We start from the raw sequence: 20,805 nt of genomic DNA, 5'->3' as shown, positions 1-20,805 counted from the left end.
TGGTTACCTAGCCAATTAATACATGAAAATCTAAAGAATATAGTATACCAGGAAGAGAGCGAAAAGTTCTAATTCTTAACTAGTACACATGACCAAAATCAGAGCTCTCTTGTCCCCTATTCAGATACTCAGATATAAAATCCTTCACTTCCCTTTTGTACTCTAGAATCATAACTATCACAGGTTATTAGCATAATCATTTTCAGGGACACATGCACTTTTCTGTATCCTACCTTCATACAGTAGGTGATTAAAAAAGCACATTAGATAAAATGAATTGTACAATTAAGCCTCAGCTCCCTGAAAACTGACTGTCTGCCCTGAGGAGTCCACTCATCTTACAGAAGGAAGGGGAGGACAGCAGCTAATTCTAATATGCTGCTTGAACCAAATTCTTGGTTGAGCTAAATGAGCAAGGTTTCACTGATATCAACAAAGTTGAAGTGATTCATAGTGAGAAAGGGTATGATCCTTAATCGCTGCTTATACTGTTATTTATCTACACTTAATGATGTCTTCTTTTCCCTGAGGTAGGAATTCTTCATAGATTTTTCTCATAAACCTATATATACTACCTTTAGGGCTTTCTGGGGAAAAAACCCCAAAACACAAGATCTTCAATTTTGCAAGTGTTATTAGGAATGCTAGAGCCACATTGTAAATTTTAGCTTGATGGTGACTCAGTCTGATACCACGCTGACTTCCAAAGGAGATAAAATTTTTTAGACAAGCACTGACAGATGTTGTGGATCTGAGGCAGAAAAACAGCCTTTAGTATTTAATGTGGTAATGAGAAAGTAAACTGCCTGAGGCATGAAATATAATTGTTCACTTACACTGAAAACATATTGATGCCAAAACAGTCATTACAGTCATGGATGGGAAAAGCAGTAAAATAATAGATCCAAATCTTCTACAAACCACAGTACTGAAACTTCAGTATTTTCTTTAAGTAGCCTCTGGAGAAAGTGCAGGCTTTAATGATAGCATTGGTATAGGTCTCTTGGTGCTAGAAATGGTGGAAAAGTCAGTATATACACACAGCGGTTCATTAATGAGTCTTTCTCAGATCAAGTGGAAGAGCTGACTGAATACTGTAGCTATACATTGTAGGTCCAGGCTACCACAGCTACTACCAGTGATAGACAGGTTATAGCATGATTAGAGAGGAGTGCCCCAAAAGGGTGTTAGAAATACACATTTTGGCAAAGGGACAGCCCACAGAAGTTGAGTCTTGCATTTCTTATGTGGTGTGAAATGATTTGGCCCATCTGAGCTAAGCCATCCCAGCAGCACCAGAACTCCACAAGAGATCAAATTTGAATGCACCAGCTACTGGACAGCACAGTGCATATCAGTAATCCTCTGCTGTTGCAAGAATGAAGAAGAAATAGAAGTCAAAAGAGTTTTCATGAGTAAGATATTGACGTCTCCTGGCTGAGGCAATAGATACAAGGAGGCAAGAGGCTGGGCCATCAAACACACAAGCAAGGGGGAATTCCCCCATTCTGATTCAGGAGAGGAATATTTTTGTGAGTAGATGGAAAGCTTTGACCACCATGGTACGCTCTTCCAAATTTTTTCTGGAATTTGAGTTATATTTTATTTGTTGTTTTAAATAGTCAACCAAAGCAAATAACTGAGGTTCTGAGATTTACCAGTGGTCAAGTTACAGGATAGGTTTCATAAGTAATACAAGTGGCATGGATACAGCACTGAAAATACAAAACTAGCATACTTTCAGTAAAGCAAAACCAGCAGAGAAATACATCTTCCTAGTTCATTAAACCAAAAGATGCAAAACCTTGGAACACCATTCTCCAAATCTTCACTAGGAGAAAAAAATGAAAAAATGTTCAGCTGCTACTGTAACCTGAGGCAGCTGCAGTGCTAGTTGCAAAGCAAAGGCAAAACCTGCTATCGAGCTGTTCTGTAATGTTTATTCTTTTTAAAAAAGATTCTTTACTGCAGCTTTTTATTTGATCAATAAAACAGCAAACCAGATCCAAAGAAGCCATGCTTCTGTAAGGCAGCATGCTCTGCTGCTCTAGGGCAGGTGGGCAGGCAGGAAAGAGTCCAGGTGAGCACCAGGAACACCAGGCCACCATGATTTCACATTTTTCCACTGCAACCGGGAAGCAGCACAACTTTAATTATTGTCCAAACCACAGATCAATGCCTCCACATTGGTTTGGAAAACACTCTGGATATAAGGGCCCCGAAATCACAACATGATTTCTAAGAAATATAAAAGGCAATTTGTATTAACTACTCTGTATGGAAAACATTAGCTTCTCTCAGAAATAGATTATTGCTATCTCCTTCCACCATGCCCTCAAGTATTTATGATTGGTTTCCATTTCCTTTTCTTATCCTTACCCAGGACCTACATGATTGTAGCTGTTGTAAATCAGTAATGTACTTCTAACTTCAGTGAGGTTTGAATTTAATTTGTTAACTTCTTTCTACATTTGAATTTTATTGTTCATTACTTTATTCCTTTCTGCTAGGTACTATATAGACACATCACAATTTCCAAATAAGTTTACCTTTCCCTTAGCATCATTAAAGGAGCACAGACATGAGAAGGGATTTTTGACAGCTGTAGCTCTAGTTTCAGAATTATTGTAATTTTCTGTCCTCCATGCCTTCAAAATACTTAGGTGACTTAAGGAGTCTCCTTTACTTAAGCCTTATAACTGAGCTAAAACAGACTTGGATAGACTTGGACTTATCCATGTCCAAGAACAGGACTATCAGTTGTAATCCCCTTAGGCATTAAAGTGCAAGTTAAGATATCTATGTACGTAATGCTCCTTCCCTGGCCCTGCTGCCACTTTTACACAGCTGAGAATCACTATGTCTAGCATGTGTCTTGGCTAGACCAGAGTCCTTATTGCCTCTTCTTACCAAAGGTTTTGAGAAATAAGCTTAAAGGATGTGAGGACGTCCAAAGTGTATCTAACGCACATCTACTACACAGAGCTTTGTTCAAAACACAGCGTCAATTTTTTTGAAAAAGCAAATTAGTTTGGTGGTAATGGGTGCTGATCTTTCTAGTCTTTTTTTTCTCCTTCTACTCTTGTTCACCATACATGTTTATCCAGTATCCCATTCTGTTGGCCACTATGAAGGAGATATGACATATGTGTCCTTATCCATTGGAGAGAGTTAAGAAACATACCTGCCACCATCATATTTTTTATTCCACCTCCTTTTTTGAAGCTACTTTTCAGAAAAAAAAGTCTTAGTCCACTGACTGAGAAAAAGTAAATGTAACTTTCTACCTCAAAGGACAGAAGTGCTTACCAAGGAAGCACACCAGATTCTAGTCCCTGAACAAATAAGCATCTCTCGAACAATTGCCTGGTCTACATTTTCAGTAATGAATTTATGCATTGACCTTAGGGGAAAGGTAGAAGCACATACATCTTTCAATTCTTGCTGAATTTGAACCTAGAAATTAATTTCTTTGAGAAAAGCCATTTAAAAATATTTCATCACACACATCTTTGATTTATAGTAACCCATAACCTGAAAGGTATTTAGCAGAGCTAGGTGAACTAGTCTGTGTTTACTTCTTTGTCACTCAAATAAATATTTGCCTTCTAGATTACTTAAGAGATGAGATTCCTACCTTCAGAAATCTCTGTTTCCTGGAATTAGCATGAGTAGACAAACAGGAGCACTTGTCTGGAAGCATTTCAAAGGCTCTTAAACCAGTACAGGAGACCTTTTTTGCAGTGATTGTAGTCATGACCACATGGTCACTGTGTAAAAATGAATTGTGGTCATCTATCTTCTGAGTAACATTTTAAATTGGAAAATATTGGTGCATGAAAATCTTTCACTGGATGCAGCAGGAGGTTATAGGTCTCAGATAAGATATCTGGTCAAAGTTAGAAATCACCTTACAGAAAGAGCCATTAGGTCTCATGCCATGCTTTTAGTGATACTGAAGACTCAGCTTCATACCTTGCTCAGAGCAGGGACATGTAACTGCTTTCATTATAAATGAATTATTACATATATATATATATAATGTATATAATATAGTACGAATATGCTAATCATTTTGGTCTCTTTCAAAAAAAAATCCACACCAAGACACAAATAGTCTCAAACTTCTCCCTGTGTAGCCTATGTACTCCCTTCATTCAAGAATTCTGAGGTTGCTAAACTGCCATTTTCTTCCCTTGCTCTGCTAAATGTCTTCAGGGCCAGCTCCTAGTGCACCGTGAAGTGAGTAAGGTCATTCTTGTAATCTTGAGTTCCCTGATAGTTGCCCCTATCCCAAGCAAATCAATCAATAAATAAATAATGTGGCACCTTACGTTAGAACTTCAGTGTGAAATAAGGCTACAGTCCCAATGCAATCACAGAAATAATATTCTAATTATTAACTTTATTCAGAGTTCCCACTTCAGAATGAACCATTCTGATTCCAATATATTACAAGATTTCTGCATGTAATTTTTTCTTCTTGCAATTTGTGTAACAAAGGTCACTGAGAAAGAACTGATGGAGTTTGGGGAGTTTAATTACTTTGAGCTTTTATATTAAGCAGAGTTTATCAGTGATTATGTTTGACTTGGAGCTGAACCTATTCATTAGATACAGAGAAAGCTGTTTGATTGTGAAGTAATAAAGCTTCGACTTTCTTACCAGGGAGTCAACAACATTATAATTTGTCACTATAATTTTCTTCCTCTCTATTGTAGGCAACAATAGATCTTTCTTGCAAAATGATGGGCAACAGCTTTATACCCCATCAGCATCACCAGCAGGGAGCTGTGGGTGGTAACACTGTACTGTTGACTGTTTCCACCCCATTTCTGGATGTCTTCCATAAATAATGAAACTACATTTTTTCGATAATCCTGATTGGTACAGTAAACAATGAAATAACCCTGCCACCATACCTCCCTGGCAGAAAGCCAGCAGGCTGAGGATTCAGAGAGAATGCCTTAAGGCTTGAAATAAGTAGCTGTCACTGTCTAGGTCAGCAACTGCAAATGAACCCATGCCAGCAAAATAAGAGTATTTAGCAGTTTATAAGTGAGTTTAGAATAGTTTATTCCTTCCCCTAACTCACCCCACTCCAGAGAAATCATCTTTAAAAAACACCTTTCCATGATTTTTCCCCTCTCAGTTCTTTTATTGTTAGAAAAAGTCATAAAAAGCCTAACTTTTAAAGAAAACAAATTTTGTGCTGTTTATTTCGTTCTGCTTTGCCTGCTTTTTATTTCCCCCTCCTCCTTTTCCACACTGTAATTAAAAGAAGAGAAAGTAAAAGACAGAAAGGATTCAAGACAAAGAAAATAATTCTCAGAAGCTTTCAAAAAACAGCAGATGCTTTGAATATTCATTTTGTGAAACACTTATTTTTCAGGAAGTGTTGCAACAGAAATGTGACTTCTAGATGCAAGAAGGGACATCATCTTGGGGAAGAGGATATCAATTAGACAATGCAGGTTTAGTATCATCTGGTGGTCACAGTGAGCTACCAAACTCTCGTAGTTGGTGAGTCTAAGAAACAAAAAAGGTATAATTTCTGAGGGTAGCAAACAACTACTCCATGTGCTGCAGAGAGATAAGATGACAAGAGCAACTGACAATTTTTTCTATGCTTTTGGCAAAGAAAAGCTTCATATCACCATAATAAAAGAATGAGAGAGTGGGAACAGGAATGGAGAAGAGCTGATGTCTGAATGGGAAACACTGAGTAATGGGGAAAGAAATAAAAGGAAAATACTGTAACACTCAAAGGGTTATTAGTAATATAAATAGATGGTCTGAACTAGAACTGTTTTTCATTCACTGTCTGAATCATTCACTAAAAATGAGAATTTGGGGCTTACACAAAAATTTTTTCTCCATTGAGGAAACCACAAAATCAGCTCATACCACATAAAACAAATCAGTCAAAAAACACTCTCCCTTCTCTCCTGAAACCCTCTTTCAGTTAAAGTAAAACACATTGAGTAAAATATTGCAAATAAGAAGAAATGCTTAAATTGACCCTGAAATAAAATGTTTTGCTCTACAAAAGGAAATAAAACATGGCCAAACCTGATACAAGAATTGAGTTACATTTAAGAAGTTAAAACTGGAAGTAGAAGGCATTACCATGTTAATTTTTCCACTAAGCAGAAAGGGTCATATAAAAATATCCATTTTCATAATTGACACAAGTTATCGCTTTCCTTCATTTTTTATCTATTTTTGTTTTAGTCACTTGTCTTCAAATAACATGTTTGTAGTGTCAGTGATTCTGTAGCACTATTCTCTGAATTTATATCTAGAGAAGGACCATCATCCTTCTGCTATGTCACACCACCTCTCAAATAAAGAGCCGAAAACAACACACAGCTTCCTAATCTGTGCTGTGTATAGTGAGTTACAAACTCATCTTTCTTCCACTGCTAATTTTTTGTAACCCTTTTCTGACATAGAGTACTGCTAATGCTTTATGCCACCGCCTATGATGCTGTGCCAGGAAGCTGATGCTCCTGGCCCACAAAGGTTTTGCTATACAACCCCACTATCACTGCAGTGGAAGGAAAGGACAGGATGTGCAGCACTATGCCAAGTGATAATATTAAAATTTTAGGTTATGATATTGAAGTTTTAGTAGATATAATCAACTGTTATTTGCAAGGAATTTCTTTACTTGGTAAGGTGAATTACTAGGTTGCAACTTGACTTCAGTAGAGAACTATTCCCTGTACAGCAAACCAAAGAAATATTTTGGAGAACTCAATAAAATCAGCACTTGTCCCTTGAGCAAAGGAGTTTTCAGATGGATTCTTCACTCCAACAATGAAATAGATGGCATAAAATGGAGAAAAATTTATGCCTGCAGTCACTCTTTCATCTGTAAAGATGGTACTGGTTCAGAAAACAGTTTTATATGCTCACACAGGGCTGAGTAGCTTAGATTACAGGTGAGAATTTAATTGACTTCATGGCTCCTGTTCATCACATCAACAGTTTTACTGCTACACAAACCCTCCTGTCCTCTCCAGCTGCCATTCCATTTCGTTTGCTTCTGAGAGTCAAATAGAAGAATTTCCTGATGAGGTGGGGAAGAGTGAATTAAACTACTTTAAAATACAATAAAAACTTTTAAGTGGCTTTGTTCATTTGACAGAATGAACACCTATCTTCTGCACTGCTTTCATTTTATGTCCAGTTCTGACACAGGTTATAAAATCACTAGACATTTTGTAATACACATACTGTCATTGACGTAAGAAAATGGAACAAGACAGACAAGCAGGCTATAGCACATACAGAGCACGGAGAGCTGTTTAAGACAGCTTCTCTCTCCAAAAGTGTTTTCTGCATGCGGTCCTGAGAGCAATAACTGAAAACCAAACAACATAATGGCTCACTCAGCTACAATTATTCAGGTTCTACATCAAATAGACTGTGTTTTGCTTAAAAATTCACAGGAGGGTAAAAGATGAAACATGAAGGTATTTTGTAAGTAAAAAAGTAAAAGTGTGTATATTTAAACAGGTATGTTTTGAGATGATGGGGACACAATTTCAAGGCAAGATTCTTAGTTTCCTGCATTGGCAGGGCCCTTCTATATCTAACTACCTTTCAAATCAGTTGCTGATTTTTTATGGAGAGATCCCGGCATGATAAAGTTGACATCAACAAAACTCAAAGGCAGTTGTATTAGAGTGTGTAAAAAAACAAGGCAGGTCATGCATTTTAAAGTCATGATGATTTTTGGTGGAGGATGCATTTCAGTACATTGTCTGCCTTAGAAAGTCTCACTCCTAATATACTTGCATCTTTGTGGCCCAGGAAAAAAATAAAGTTCTCTTGAAAGTAGGATACATTGGCAGAGAAACTCTTCACTACAAACAGCAGTCTGCAGGGATAGTTAAGGATTTATGAACTTGTTTGCCATCTAATTGAAAGAAAAACTAACAAACATATGGCCTAAGTACTTGTCCCTGTCTCCTAGTTTTGCTTTGGAGGTTTTGACTTTGCCATTAGTGCAAGGCAATGAAAAGAAACAAAAATACACACTTTCAGAAATGTCTTATAACATACATCTAAAGAAAGAAAACTGTTCTTCATTACTTATTTATGAAAGGTAGCTAACAAGCAAAGGGAAATAGACAGTGAAGAGACATCTTCCACCACCAACTGTCAGAGTTCATGCTATGAGAAGAATGATACTCATCATTTTTTCTTTTATCAGCTACTTTTTAACCATACATATAATTCACAGATAAATTAAATGGAAGACAGCAATAACCACTTCTTTCTTTAAACATTCAATAAAACATTATAAGATGAAAATTTTCTGTTGAATTCTCTTTTCCACCAAAATGAATGGTTACTTTTAAGAAATATTCCATTTGCATCTAAATGGTGCATATGAGTTACTGAAAACTACATGTTTTCAGTCTTTAAAGTAGAAAACTCAAATTTAGACTATTAAAAATCATTAAGTAGTATAATTTCCCAGTCCTAGGATTTTATGAAATTATTTTCATTGGTTCAAATAATTTTGCTTCCACAGATGATTTTTATAGAAACAGCTGCATCAGTGCAAGCTGGTAGTGTGGACAGTTACACAAGCACAAAGGTACACAGGCGGTGGTATTTCCTTTCCCTTACTGAAAGTAACGATACACTATTCCTGTAATTACTGCCTGTATATCAACTGCCCAGATGCAAAAGAGAGATGATTGGAAAAAGTTTACTGGGACAAGTTTTTAAGAGAACAAAAAAATTATCCATAAAATATTTTCAAGAATGTGTTTATAGAACTAGTTGTTCTTGCTAGCTGACAGCAAGATGTAGCAAAGACAAGCAAAGACTTTTGGGCTGTTATCTTGCTTAGGACATGAATCAGGTGTGGCAAATCCTTCTGACCCCACAAGCTTCACACAGAAATCCTTGGGTAACTACATAGGACACAAGCTTTGTCACCACAATAAGGGAAGGGAATACTCTGAAAAGGTTCATTTTCTAGCTGACACTAGATCCCCAGGGATCTCACTGCCTCAGTGTGGAGTTATCCTGAGGAGAGAAATTATGCTGGGCTCAGCTCAGCATCCCCCAGCCAAGCATCTGGGTTATGCAGCAAGAGCCCTGCATCTGTACAGCTCTGAGATAAAGTGCTGGTAAGTGAGCTGTGCTTGAGCCATGCAAGGCACGTGAGTCACAGTGTGGTCAGCCCCCCTTTAAATAGTAGGACAGACTAAAAGATCAGGATCATCAAGCTGCCGTAGGAGCTGCAGATAGCCAAAAAAATGAGAAACAGAGCAGGGGGCAAGGATGACTGTCAGTGCCACAAGATACCATTTATTGTCAACATGAAAACATTTCTGTCATTCTGCAAAAGACTGGATTTTCATTACAAAGAAAAACATGCTTATTCGTATTTGTTATTATGGAACTTTTCAGGTCATATGGGCTAGAAATGCAAGATGAGTATATATAGATCTAAAAAGGTAAAGACCATGACTGAACAAAGGAAAAGAAATTTGTGTCAATTATTAAGTAGGAAAACAAGAATTGTTCCAGGAGAGAACTGGGAACCACAAATGGGAGAAAGCGTACCTGGAAAGCAAAAAAAAACAAACAAACAAAAGGTTGTCGTATTGTATTGCTTTGTTGTTTGGTTGGTTTTTTAAATGTCTGACAATTCAGGTGTTTTTACCTCAGCCTTTAAGCTTCAATATTTGCTAATGTATTTACTGTGACTTTTTCTTGCAATGTTTAAAATTATTCTGACTAGGCCACTATGCCCCATGCTGTACCTGAGCAGTCTTCAATAATTTGCCTCCTTCTATGACCCAGTTGTATTAGTCTTTTATGAGAAGCAAGTATGCTTTCCCTTTCCTCCCGCTGAATGTTGCCCTGATCATGTGCTTCATGAGCTATGAACTGCATTTTTTCTCATCTGTTGAGCACCTCTTAATCTTAAGCAGGAATCAAAAGATACTGGCTAGCAGTATGATGCACTCTCTTGAACTGACTACTGAACTGACTTTACTGAGCAAAATGATATCCCTGTAGATGTATGTAGATCCAAATATCCCAAATGACTTTTCACAGGTCCAAGCTATGATTCCTCAGTTTGCTGAGGAGAATTGGAGATGATAGGTTCAGAGGAAAAGATTGGGGGGGGGGGGGGGGGGGGGCAGGGAGTGTGTGTGGGGGGGGGTGGGGCAACAACCCCAGACAACCCTAGAGCTTTCAAGATACTTATAAGTAGAGGAAAATATACGTTTAAAATAAATGTTTTACATTGCTAAGGAATACAACCGAAAAATCAGAAGCAAAAATTTTCAGAATTTTCAATATTCTGCAAGGATCGCTAAACAGTAAAATTTGATTTAGGAGAAAATGTTGAATTTAATCAAATTTTCTGCCCAGTACATTTCTGTATGTCATTTAGGTTAAGTTCTCATACAGCTGATAAATGAATGGTACATACTGATAGAAAGACTAGAATTGTCAGACTGGATTGGATTAGTGGTCCATCTCATCCAGCATCCAGTCTCCAAGCAAAGCTTAAGTGTGTTGAAAAGCATCATAAAGAAGAAATTGACTCTCAGATTACTCACACTACAAATAACACAGGCGGAACAAGTGTGTGAGCACTGCTTCTTTCATCAAAAAGAGCAGGGAGCAGAAGTGCTTAACCTTAAATCCACCAGTAAGCATACACAAGCTCGTGGCAGGAAATTGCTTACGTTCAGACTGGAACCCAGTCAGGAGAATGCCCTTAGTTCTTACTTCTCCTGTGGTCAGTAGGCACTGCTACCAAGCACCAAATGCAAATTTTTGTTTACTCAAGGACAGTTTAAGTGGTTGCTACTCTTGCCCAGGCTTGTGAATATTCTTCATAAGGAGTAATAAATGATGTATTTTACTATGGATAGTATTTCCAGATCTCTGCCTCGTCATAATGAAGGATTGGCCTGCTGTCCCCAGCAGTGCTGGTACTATTTAGGGAGAAGATTTTTATACAGAGCAGTGGCCATTTTTTTCAGTCCTCTCCATCCTACTCCCCTGTATCCAGAAAGGTCATACTAGGGACGTTAGTAGACACAGCCATGCCTAGTTCATTTAAAAATATTTATGATGCTGTTACCCAGGAATTTATTTAATCACTTTTTGGTGTTGGAGATATATCCACTTCTCAAAATTCTAACAAGCTCCAGAAGCTCTTTCCCAGCAGTGGAAAGTACTTTCTTTCATCTGTTTTGAAGGCACCTACTAGCTTAATGGAGCACCCTGGAGCTATTGTATTGCAGGATCAGAGGGAGAACATTGCTTGTGAAAGTCACACAATTAGATTGGACTCAAATGAAGTTAGATAACAGTTTTCCTAGCTCTTCCCTGTACGGTTACTCTCTGAACAGCCCAAAGCTCAAGACTGCCTCACAGAATACAAATACAACAAAACCAAACCAAATCTTGACGCCATACATAAATTCTCTAGGTTGCTGACTAACACAATGAAATGAAAATGGAAGCTGGGAAAGTGGGGACTGGGAATGAACCCTACATGGGAAAAAAAAACATTTACTGAACTTCTTGATTTCAGTCCTGACTTTACCTGAAGTTGCTTTTCTTCAGGGTCCTCCACATAAACCTTTACTTGATCTAAGCCTCATTGCAGGAGGAGATCAATTACATCCTCTAAGCCACACCATCACATTCCTCTTGCAATTACATGAGGAAAGGGAAAAACTGGTGATAGCAACCTAAAATGAGACCTGTTCTCTTCACGTGCCTGCTTTCAAAATACATATATATTGCACAGCCCACCACACACTGCCTGACAACTTGTTTTAACACCAAAAAAAGTAACAAAAGTAGACCCAAAAGTTACAATCAACTCAATAGATGGATGCTCTGATGACTGTTATAGGTAGTCTCAGCTGCCACAAGTTTCTGCTGACTTGCTTCCATTCAGTGTTAAATCTGTTGGAGATTTAGGATTCTGCTGTGGCATAAGGATTGCAGAAGCTCCTGTTTGGGAGAACTGCATCTTTTAATTTGGATTTCTTTTCACAGTTTCAGTATCTCCTGGTGCTATTCCAAGTATACATGGAGAAACTGAAAGCAGCAGCTTCTAATGTCATGAAGATGGATGAATAAAATTAGGATGTGTGAATACTTCTCCATTGAGCTTAAAGATAAAAGTTTCTGCCTCGCTTTCCAAACAAGCCTGAGCAGGAAGTGGCTGTCTCATCTCATGAAACTAAGGTTTACACAAGAGTGTTATTGAATAACAAGTGAAAACTGGGAACTTCTACCACTAGAAAATGCAGGGAAAAAATCCAGGAGAGTAAACAGTTTAGGTTACTGATGCGCTCACACAGGTCCCTTCCAAATCAGGGATCAGGGGTTTGGACTGAGATCCTTCATATCTCTGCTGAGTACTCCACACATCTATTTATTTGCTATGACATGAGACATGCTCTCACTTTGGTCAGAAGTAGAAATTTTCCTTGATGTTAATCAAAACTCTAAATTTCCATGCAAAGTCTCTGTTTTGACTTAATACAAATAAGATTTTAAAGTATCATCTACCTCTAAATATCAAATCAGTGCCAAAAATTATAAATTAAAGCTCTTAAATGGAGAAAAACAAGTAGAAAAACAGATCACACATCCACGTACAGCTACTTTTGAAGATAAGATCATGTACAAGACCTTTTTATTAGACTAGCATAGCTGTTGCAATGGAATACTTCAAAAGCTGCTGAAAAATGTATAGGCTCCAGGTTGCAGATGGATTTTATTAAGGTATGTTTATGCAGCAAATGTGATAACAGATCAGGCATTTTGTTGATGAACACTAAACTGCCCTTATGAAATCTTTAGACAAGATACAATAATACCTTTCACTTAGGAAGATGCTTTATTGAGTACCTATAAGCACATGCATTACGCTGCATGCTTACAGTTAGACACATGCTTAAGTATCTTGCTATATTAGGAATTTAATGTTAGATCACAAAGTATTTGTCAGGAGGCTCCTAACATTCACACATGAAACACTGTATATATGCCATAAAAATCCTCTAAGTGGTCTCTTGCAGTTTCTCGCCTCCAAAAGTATCATTAGATCATACATGCTGGGTAACTTTTTATTACTGGTATACTCATCTCTAAAGCAGGTTGTCCAGAGAGTATCCTTAATTGTTTTTTGGTCGGAAAAAGAAAAAAAGTAAATCAAAGGTACATACAGCTTTTTGGTCTTACTAGCAAAGCTTTTACTAGCTCAGGGACATCTCTGTCTGCTCAAGCCACCACCACATTTCCAGGACTGTCAGAGCTATTTATAAAAGCTAAGAAGGCCAAACAGCTGGAGATGATGTTTCAGAAAAGATTATACAGAAACCTCAAGTGTTTTTAGAAAGAAAACAAGCTTCTATAGAAACCCACTTGCAGTTAAATTTTGTGCTTTTGAACAAGGATGTGAAAGCCCTCGTCCTCTAGAGAAACCAGTATCAGAAAACTTACCAGCGCTGATCGGAATGTGTTCTGGAGCACAACTGACTCAACAAAATCAACAACTCAACAAAGTTAAGCTGTAGAGCTCTTTGAAGGATGCAAACAATTTCAAGAACTATGGGAAATGAAGCTGTATTAGAGAAAATACAACTAAACTGTTGATGTAAAGAAACTGCAAGGAAAATTACATTAAGGCCGAATAGCATCACTGTATATTATAATTAGTTTTCCATGCATGCAATCATAAAGAAGTTTGATCATCCCCAGAACCATGGTTGAGTTCACTGTCTGAAACTGAGTACCTGAGTATTCTGCAATTCCTTATATAATCTTTGAAAAAAAATGGGGTTTACTTAATTGAGCTTAGCACTTAAGCACTTGTACAGAATATTTGTGAACAGGCTGCCAGCCAACAATTCCAGCAAGTGAGCTTACAGTTAGACACTGTGTGTGTGGTTTTATCTATTCAAATAAATCTACAACAGACTAAGCAGCTAGTTTATGATTTCCATTTTGCAATTGAAATTATCAGATCAAAAGCTTCACGCTTCAATGTTTCCTGCATGGTTAAGAAGTCTTGCCTCTGCTCTCCAAATTACAAAATGTAATGTTCAGCCTCTAATGAGAAAAAAATGTACTTTTTAAGTTTAGAAAGTCAGTTTATTTCTTAATTGATAATTTATCAAACAAGAAATTGACAAAGTCGAAGAATTTTTTAGATGTCCATCACTTGAACAGGTCGTTACCACCTGCAAACATAACAGGTCTGCAAAGAAAGAACTTAACCTAGTGATGTCTTCTAGCCCTCAGATACATCTGACAGGAATACTGAATCCTCATTTAAAATCATCCATTATAGCTCTGCAATGAAATTAAGTAACAGCATGAAAATAGCATGGAGTTCTATTCACATCAAACAAGAACAATATTCTTTAAAGAGAAAGAGAACATATCAATCTGAGAAAAACAAAGCAACATTATCTCTACAGAAGTGATAAACACTTTTCCACAATCACTTCAGTGATTCTCTATTAACAGAGCTCACTGCCAACTACTGGTTAAGATAGCTCTTTTATGACTTCCCCCAGCTTAAGGTGAAGGAGTCACTATCTTCAGAACAGAGAATACAGCAGACAGAATTGCTACAGAAAAGCAGAACTCTGCTCTCCATGTTCCTTTGCAGGCAAAAGGTGCCTCACGCTGCTGAGAAGCTCTGATTTGCACTTGCCTGGCTACAGCTACGCAGCCTACTCTTCTGGAGCCCAGCATAGGATTAGACCAGCGGTTTGCACAGGATCAATCTGCACATTGAGTTGACAAGCCAAGAAAATAAACAGGATGGAAATTCTGGTATATCAGCAAAAGGACTGCAAAGCAAACAGTTGAGGTCCCAGGAAAAGAAAAAAAAAAAAAAAACAAAAAAAAAGCATTAGCAGCAAAAACCATCAGAAGCATCAGAAGAAAACAAACATGCAAAGGAAGGAGAGCAAGAAAAGGGGTAAAGAAAAAGTAAGAGAAAAAGAGGTAAGAAAGTATGTGTGTCTTCAGCATAGGAAAGGGGAGAAAAAAGTTATTAAAGCAAGGAAAAACAACACGGAAGTGTGACATGCTGGGGAAAGATGAGGGAAAAAGCAAGGGAGTATTAATATATTTAAATATATTGATAGGGAAGAAAATCTGTAAGACATTCTCTATCTCTACTAATACTATAAATAACACCTCATGAAAATTTAAAAAGTATTTGTAAATGTGAATAGAGTTGGCAAGACATAAAGGAATAGAAAATGAGTAAGTTATAGAAAGAAAAAAATAATCTTTGAAGTATTGCATTAGAGCATATTATGCAAAAAGAGGGTACTTTCCTTTCCCTAGGCTAAAAGTGATGATTAACACCATTTAGGTGTCTGAATATTGGGACCCTGTAGTTACAGCAGGAGCCAGTAGATGTAGACTGCTGTCACATTACAAACCGCAGTATATGTCATTAATCAACAGCACACTGTATGCTGTAGGGAAGGAAAAGAAATCTGAATTTTGAATCAGAACTTCAGTGCCCTAGAATCTTATTGCAATAACTGCTAATGAATCCATCTTATTTGGCAACCAAGCCTTAAAAAAATAGAGGTGGTCAAACTCCTCCTCTGCCGGGTGCCTCAGAGCAAGCAGCCTCAGACTGGCACCCCGCTTGGAGATGCCAGAGCACACAATTACCTTGTCCCACAGCAACACTTCTGAAAAGCCAACAGCTGGCTTTTTCCTTTTTTTAATGAAAAAGAGAAGGAACGGTTTTATCAAAATGGCTTAAGGGTAGAAATAAAAGTAAATTATGAATTTAAACTGGCCTCAGTTTTTTCAATCTGTATAATGAGGACAAACCTGAGAAAGATGCTATGAAACTTCATTCAGTTGAATAATTGTGTGGTACATTTAAGAGTAATATTATGTTACATCTATTCCAAACTGCAACAGTTTAAGGTTTGTCTTTATAAAACTCAAAGTTCCTAACCCATCTAAAGCTAGTCTTGGGAGTGCTCATCTGCAATGTAATTAATTGGAATTAATTAACCTTGGACAGCCCTAGATGTTTTGAGTCAAAAAACTCACTCAAAGCAGAACAGCACTGCTGCTTCTACAAGAACCATAACACGGCCAGCCATAACATTGTCATCATAAAAATCCAGGTTTTTATTGTGAAAAATCTAGGCACAGAGAACACTGCAGCATGCAACACTAACAACAGTAGGAGAGGACTGTCAGGTCATCTGTGTGTGTTCAGAGGGGCAGGTTTTTAGTACACTCTTTCTCTATTCAAGGATGATGCAAAGTTGCTAAACAGGATCCTGGCTCATTATTGCAGGAGGAAAACCCAAATTTTTTCTGTACAGTAGACAAATATTGTAAAAATTGGTAAGATTGGTAAGACATAAATAAAAATAGAGTATGAAACTGCCTGATTGCTGATACATGGGAGTGACAAACGACCAGAAGCAACCCACATTGGGTTGGATGATCCTTTCTAAGGTCTTATTGCTGACACAGATCAGCAACAGATGCTACAGAAAGAATAGAAGCAGAGTGGATGCAGTGATATTTCCCTATGCGTACATAAATCAATGACTTATGGCTCGATGTTTTTGCTTAATAGCCCCAAAAGCCTTTTGCTTCCTTTAATTGTCTGAGACTTTCTCAGAAAAAATATGCATATTTTCATATGCATATAACCTGCCAATCATGTGCAAAATATATATAAAATATATAAAACGATTCTGTTTAATGACAAGTTACACAAAGACCAAGTTTATCCTTGAGGCTCCTTACATAGCCTCCACAGGTTGCTCTTCTCTTCTCGTAGGAAGTCAGTCTGGGCTGATTCTGCATTTTATTATTTTGTGGGATAATTTTTACCCTCTCACAGATGAGGTTGTTTCTCAAAGGAGCAGTTATTTTATTATCACAAAGACTTCATCAACACTTTATTTAGAAATAAAAATGACATTTTATCAGTGTTCTTACTACCCTTTGGAGGAAGAGGGGTAAAAAGAAATTGTCATGGAATGGTTGCATCTTGTTTCATTCTTCATTCCCTGACAAGATCTGCTTTTGTGTTACATAGTGATTAATAATAAATTACACTTATATACATAAAACCACAGTAGAACAGACTGTTCTGCACTTTTTCCTGTGTTCAGACTAACTCTAAACTAGTTGCACATGTTTACACAGACACACGCCTCACACTGTAGTTGTTCCCAAAGAAAGCCTGAGCGTGTCGCAAACTGCCAATGGGGATGAGATTCATGGATAAATAATCCCTGTTTACGTACAATCACTGAAGCTAAGAGAGATAAACAGGTTTATTTTAATCAGGAAATATATAAAAGTATAGAGAGAGTGGACATATTTATTAGACAGATAAATCTCTCTGATGAATCACAGAGACTGAGAATCATGGTACTGAGAGAACAAATAGGTCCTGATGCTAATAGTGCAGCATGTATCCAAACATTAGTCTCCATTTTCATGCTCACAAGAACTCTACCACACAAACTTTTGGCACCAAAGAAATTATGAGTACCATAAAAACATTCTTGTTATCTGGAAGGCAGTTTTCACAGACTACAGCTGGTCAGCATTGAAGTCAGAGTGGTATTATTATACATATTTTTCCTCAATATGTGGATTCTGAAATAGAAACTCACAGGAAATATTGGGTTTCATATATTTTCTGTATTTTGCTTTTTAAAGATTGGGAGACTGCAATGTTCTGTCATTTTTAGGCAGGAAGGTTCCTGGTTTTCCATTTCCAGTGATGTAGGGTTTATTTTTATTTTTTAAGATAAATTTCAATGTATAATTATATATATATATATATAAATATAATTAAAAATTACTAAAATATCAAACTCTGAAGTTTTTTGCACCAAATATTTCCACTGACATAGTACTTCCTTCCCCTTCTTCCTCATCTTTTACTGAATTTCAAAGCTGGTGGGGTGTCTTCCATGGAAAGGGAAAAGCATTTCCCTGCAGCCTTTAACAATCCCTCAGCAGGACAGGAAATTTCCACATCCAGCACTACAGACACAGTGTCCCACAGAACCCACAGCAGGGGTTAAACTGTTCCTACTGACTGAAATTCATGCCTTTCCTCTCTGATCCCCCAGGCTTTGCACTGAGAACAGCTTCCAGTGACTGGAAGGTCTTGGCTCATCAGTGTCTATGAAGTGAAGTGAAAAGCGGAGGCTAGCATTTGGGTGGCACACAGGAGCCATTTGGTACCACTCCAAAGGCATGAGACCTTCAGAAATATTTCGGCTTCTTGCAATGGCTTTGTGAGTTTAAACTCCAAAACATTCAAATGGAAAAAAGAGAAGCTACACAAGTGGGAAACCACACCATACATACTCTAGTGTGTTTATTTGGGTGCCTCAAACATCTTACACAGGCTGTTGCCAGGTGGGTTCACAAGCCTGCAAGACCTTTCATCTGGCCCATTCTTGTGTGCTTTTCTGCAAATACTGCCATTTAACAGATGAAAAAATACTTACAACAGAGCTTATGGATAAGACAGCGGAAAGTAAGTGCTCTGTAACAAAACCACCCTGCCTCACCGGCAGGTTGATCAGCCTCCTTCTGCACCCATGCAACTCCTGTTTGGCATGTCTCACTGGGTATGATGCAGCATCTTTGCCATGTCAAAGGAGACAGTAAAAGCAGCTTTAGACAGATAACTACAGGATTGTTGTAGAGACGAGCACAGTTCAGGCAAAGTCTCATGAAATAATCTCAAAGATTGAGAAGACATATACATATTTGCCAGGAATACTCATGACAGACTATGTGCCATGACTATGCAGACAGCAACCATGTCCTAGCACAGCACACTTGATGTGGAGTCATTCCTCATTCTCTATCAGGAGGACAGCATTTCCAAACACATTTTGAAATGTTTGGCCTTTCCAAACATAAGATAAAGAATGCCTAAGTTCCTGAGTCTTGGCAAAACATCAGGTAAACTGCAGCGCTGCAGCACAGGAGCTATGCATGCTCAGGTGAGAAGCCAGTGTGTTACCCTAGGTGGGATCACCCCTTCACACAGGCAGCATCGCAAGGTGCACACTTAGCCTGGAAACACCTTTGAGCTTCTTGGAAGAGCACACTGCCCTTGGCAGGGTGATGGGCCCAGACTAAACAGTGCCCAAGCCATTCCCCATGTTGGAAAGAGTGCTTGCTTTGGCTCCAAGCTGAGATGCGTACACTTGTGGGGCTTTTAAGTTATGAGCTACCCCTGTGGATATTGCCATGTGATGACAAACTCTACTGGCTCATCAAGCAAGTTTACTGAATTAAGAGATAAGCACAAAATTCATGCCAGAGGACACTCATGCTTATTTAAAGACAGGGACAGGTCCCAAGTCTTTTCTCACTAAGAAAATGTTTTCTATTAAAGACATTTTTAAAGATGTGCTTTACAGTGATCCAGAAAACATGCAACATGGGGAAACCCTGGAATCTTATAGGGCCAGAGCACTGCAACAAAAAAATCTCTGCTAAGAGTATCATTAAATCTATGCCATCAACAGGAAAGAAATATATATTACAGCCACATAGCAGTCATTTCAATGAAAGAATAACAGTAATGGCAATCGAAAATCCACGCAAGGTCAGTTACAGAGGATCCTTTACATTATCCTGCCCAACCAGCAGAAGATACACATGCCCTGTAAACACTTCGAATTTTACAACAGTTTATTAAGCATATGATTTTTCTACAGTAACAACAGCAGCAAACTACAGTAGACAAGCAAAAAATTTGCTTTTTTATCGCCCTGAAGATAAAGGTCATAACAATAAGTGTGAATTCTGAACCAGGAAAAAAACCCACCAAACTCTCAAACTGAAATCTCTATTCAAAAGAATTGCTTATGATAGAATACAAAGCATATTGTTACTGCTATAGTGTCCCTGTCCTATGGGCACTGAACAGTTACATCCTTTGCTTTCCACAATATTATTATCACTATATTTATTAGGAATAACCATTCCTTGTAATATATTCCTGTGCCTTTCTATTTAAGACCAACACCAACACTGAGGGATGATAGGAAAACACAAAATCAGCTATCAAAATATTAAAGAACACGCATTAGGTAGATAGGGCAACAACTGCATACAGTAGAGAAAGGAAGAGTATATCTTTGATTTCCGGATTGGATGGTTTTTCTTTCTCATACCTATGCTTGTCAGAAGACACAGGTTCCAGGCCAGGGGGAACACTGTGAAGTCTTGGTTATAATCATGGTTTAATTTACTGTGTTTTTATTTGTATATGGGTTGCTGGATCCATTGTTGAAAATTTTATCTTTAGATCAGACCATGTATTAAGTGTAATTAGTGTGTCAGACCAGTTCAAAAACCTTGCACTGATAATACTGATTTCTCTGTACTAGTGGTTTTATCCACATGAAGTTTAGCAAAAGAAATGTCAGTGAGAACACTGAAAATACAACAGGTTGGGTCTTTTTTTCTAGCTCAGTCTCCATATTTTACAGGCAGTACCTGGCAAAAAACCCCAAAACAAACCAAAACTAAACAATCCCAGTACCATTTAACTTTGCATAAACCAAAAAAAAGCCTACAGAATCAAGTAAAAATCCTACAGAGGTGGGATTTTAAAAGGCAGTTATCTCAAAAGAGTATTAATAAATCACTGCAGAAGTTATCTGTACTTATTTCTGTTTTCATTCTTATTCCCGAGGTACTGATTCAGACATAAACCAGCCAAAATTTGGGCAA

The sequence above is a fragment of the Falco naumanni genome, chromosome 5 (genome assembly GCF_017639655.2).
Source record: "Falco naumanni isolate bFalNau1 chromosome 5, bFalNau1.pat, whole genome shotgun sequence".
In the NCBI taxonomy this organism is placed as follows: domain Eukaryota; kingdom Metazoa; phylum Chordata; class Aves; order Falconiformes; family Falconidae; genus Falco; species Falco naumanni.
This window is presented reverse-complemented; position numbering follows the sequence as displayed.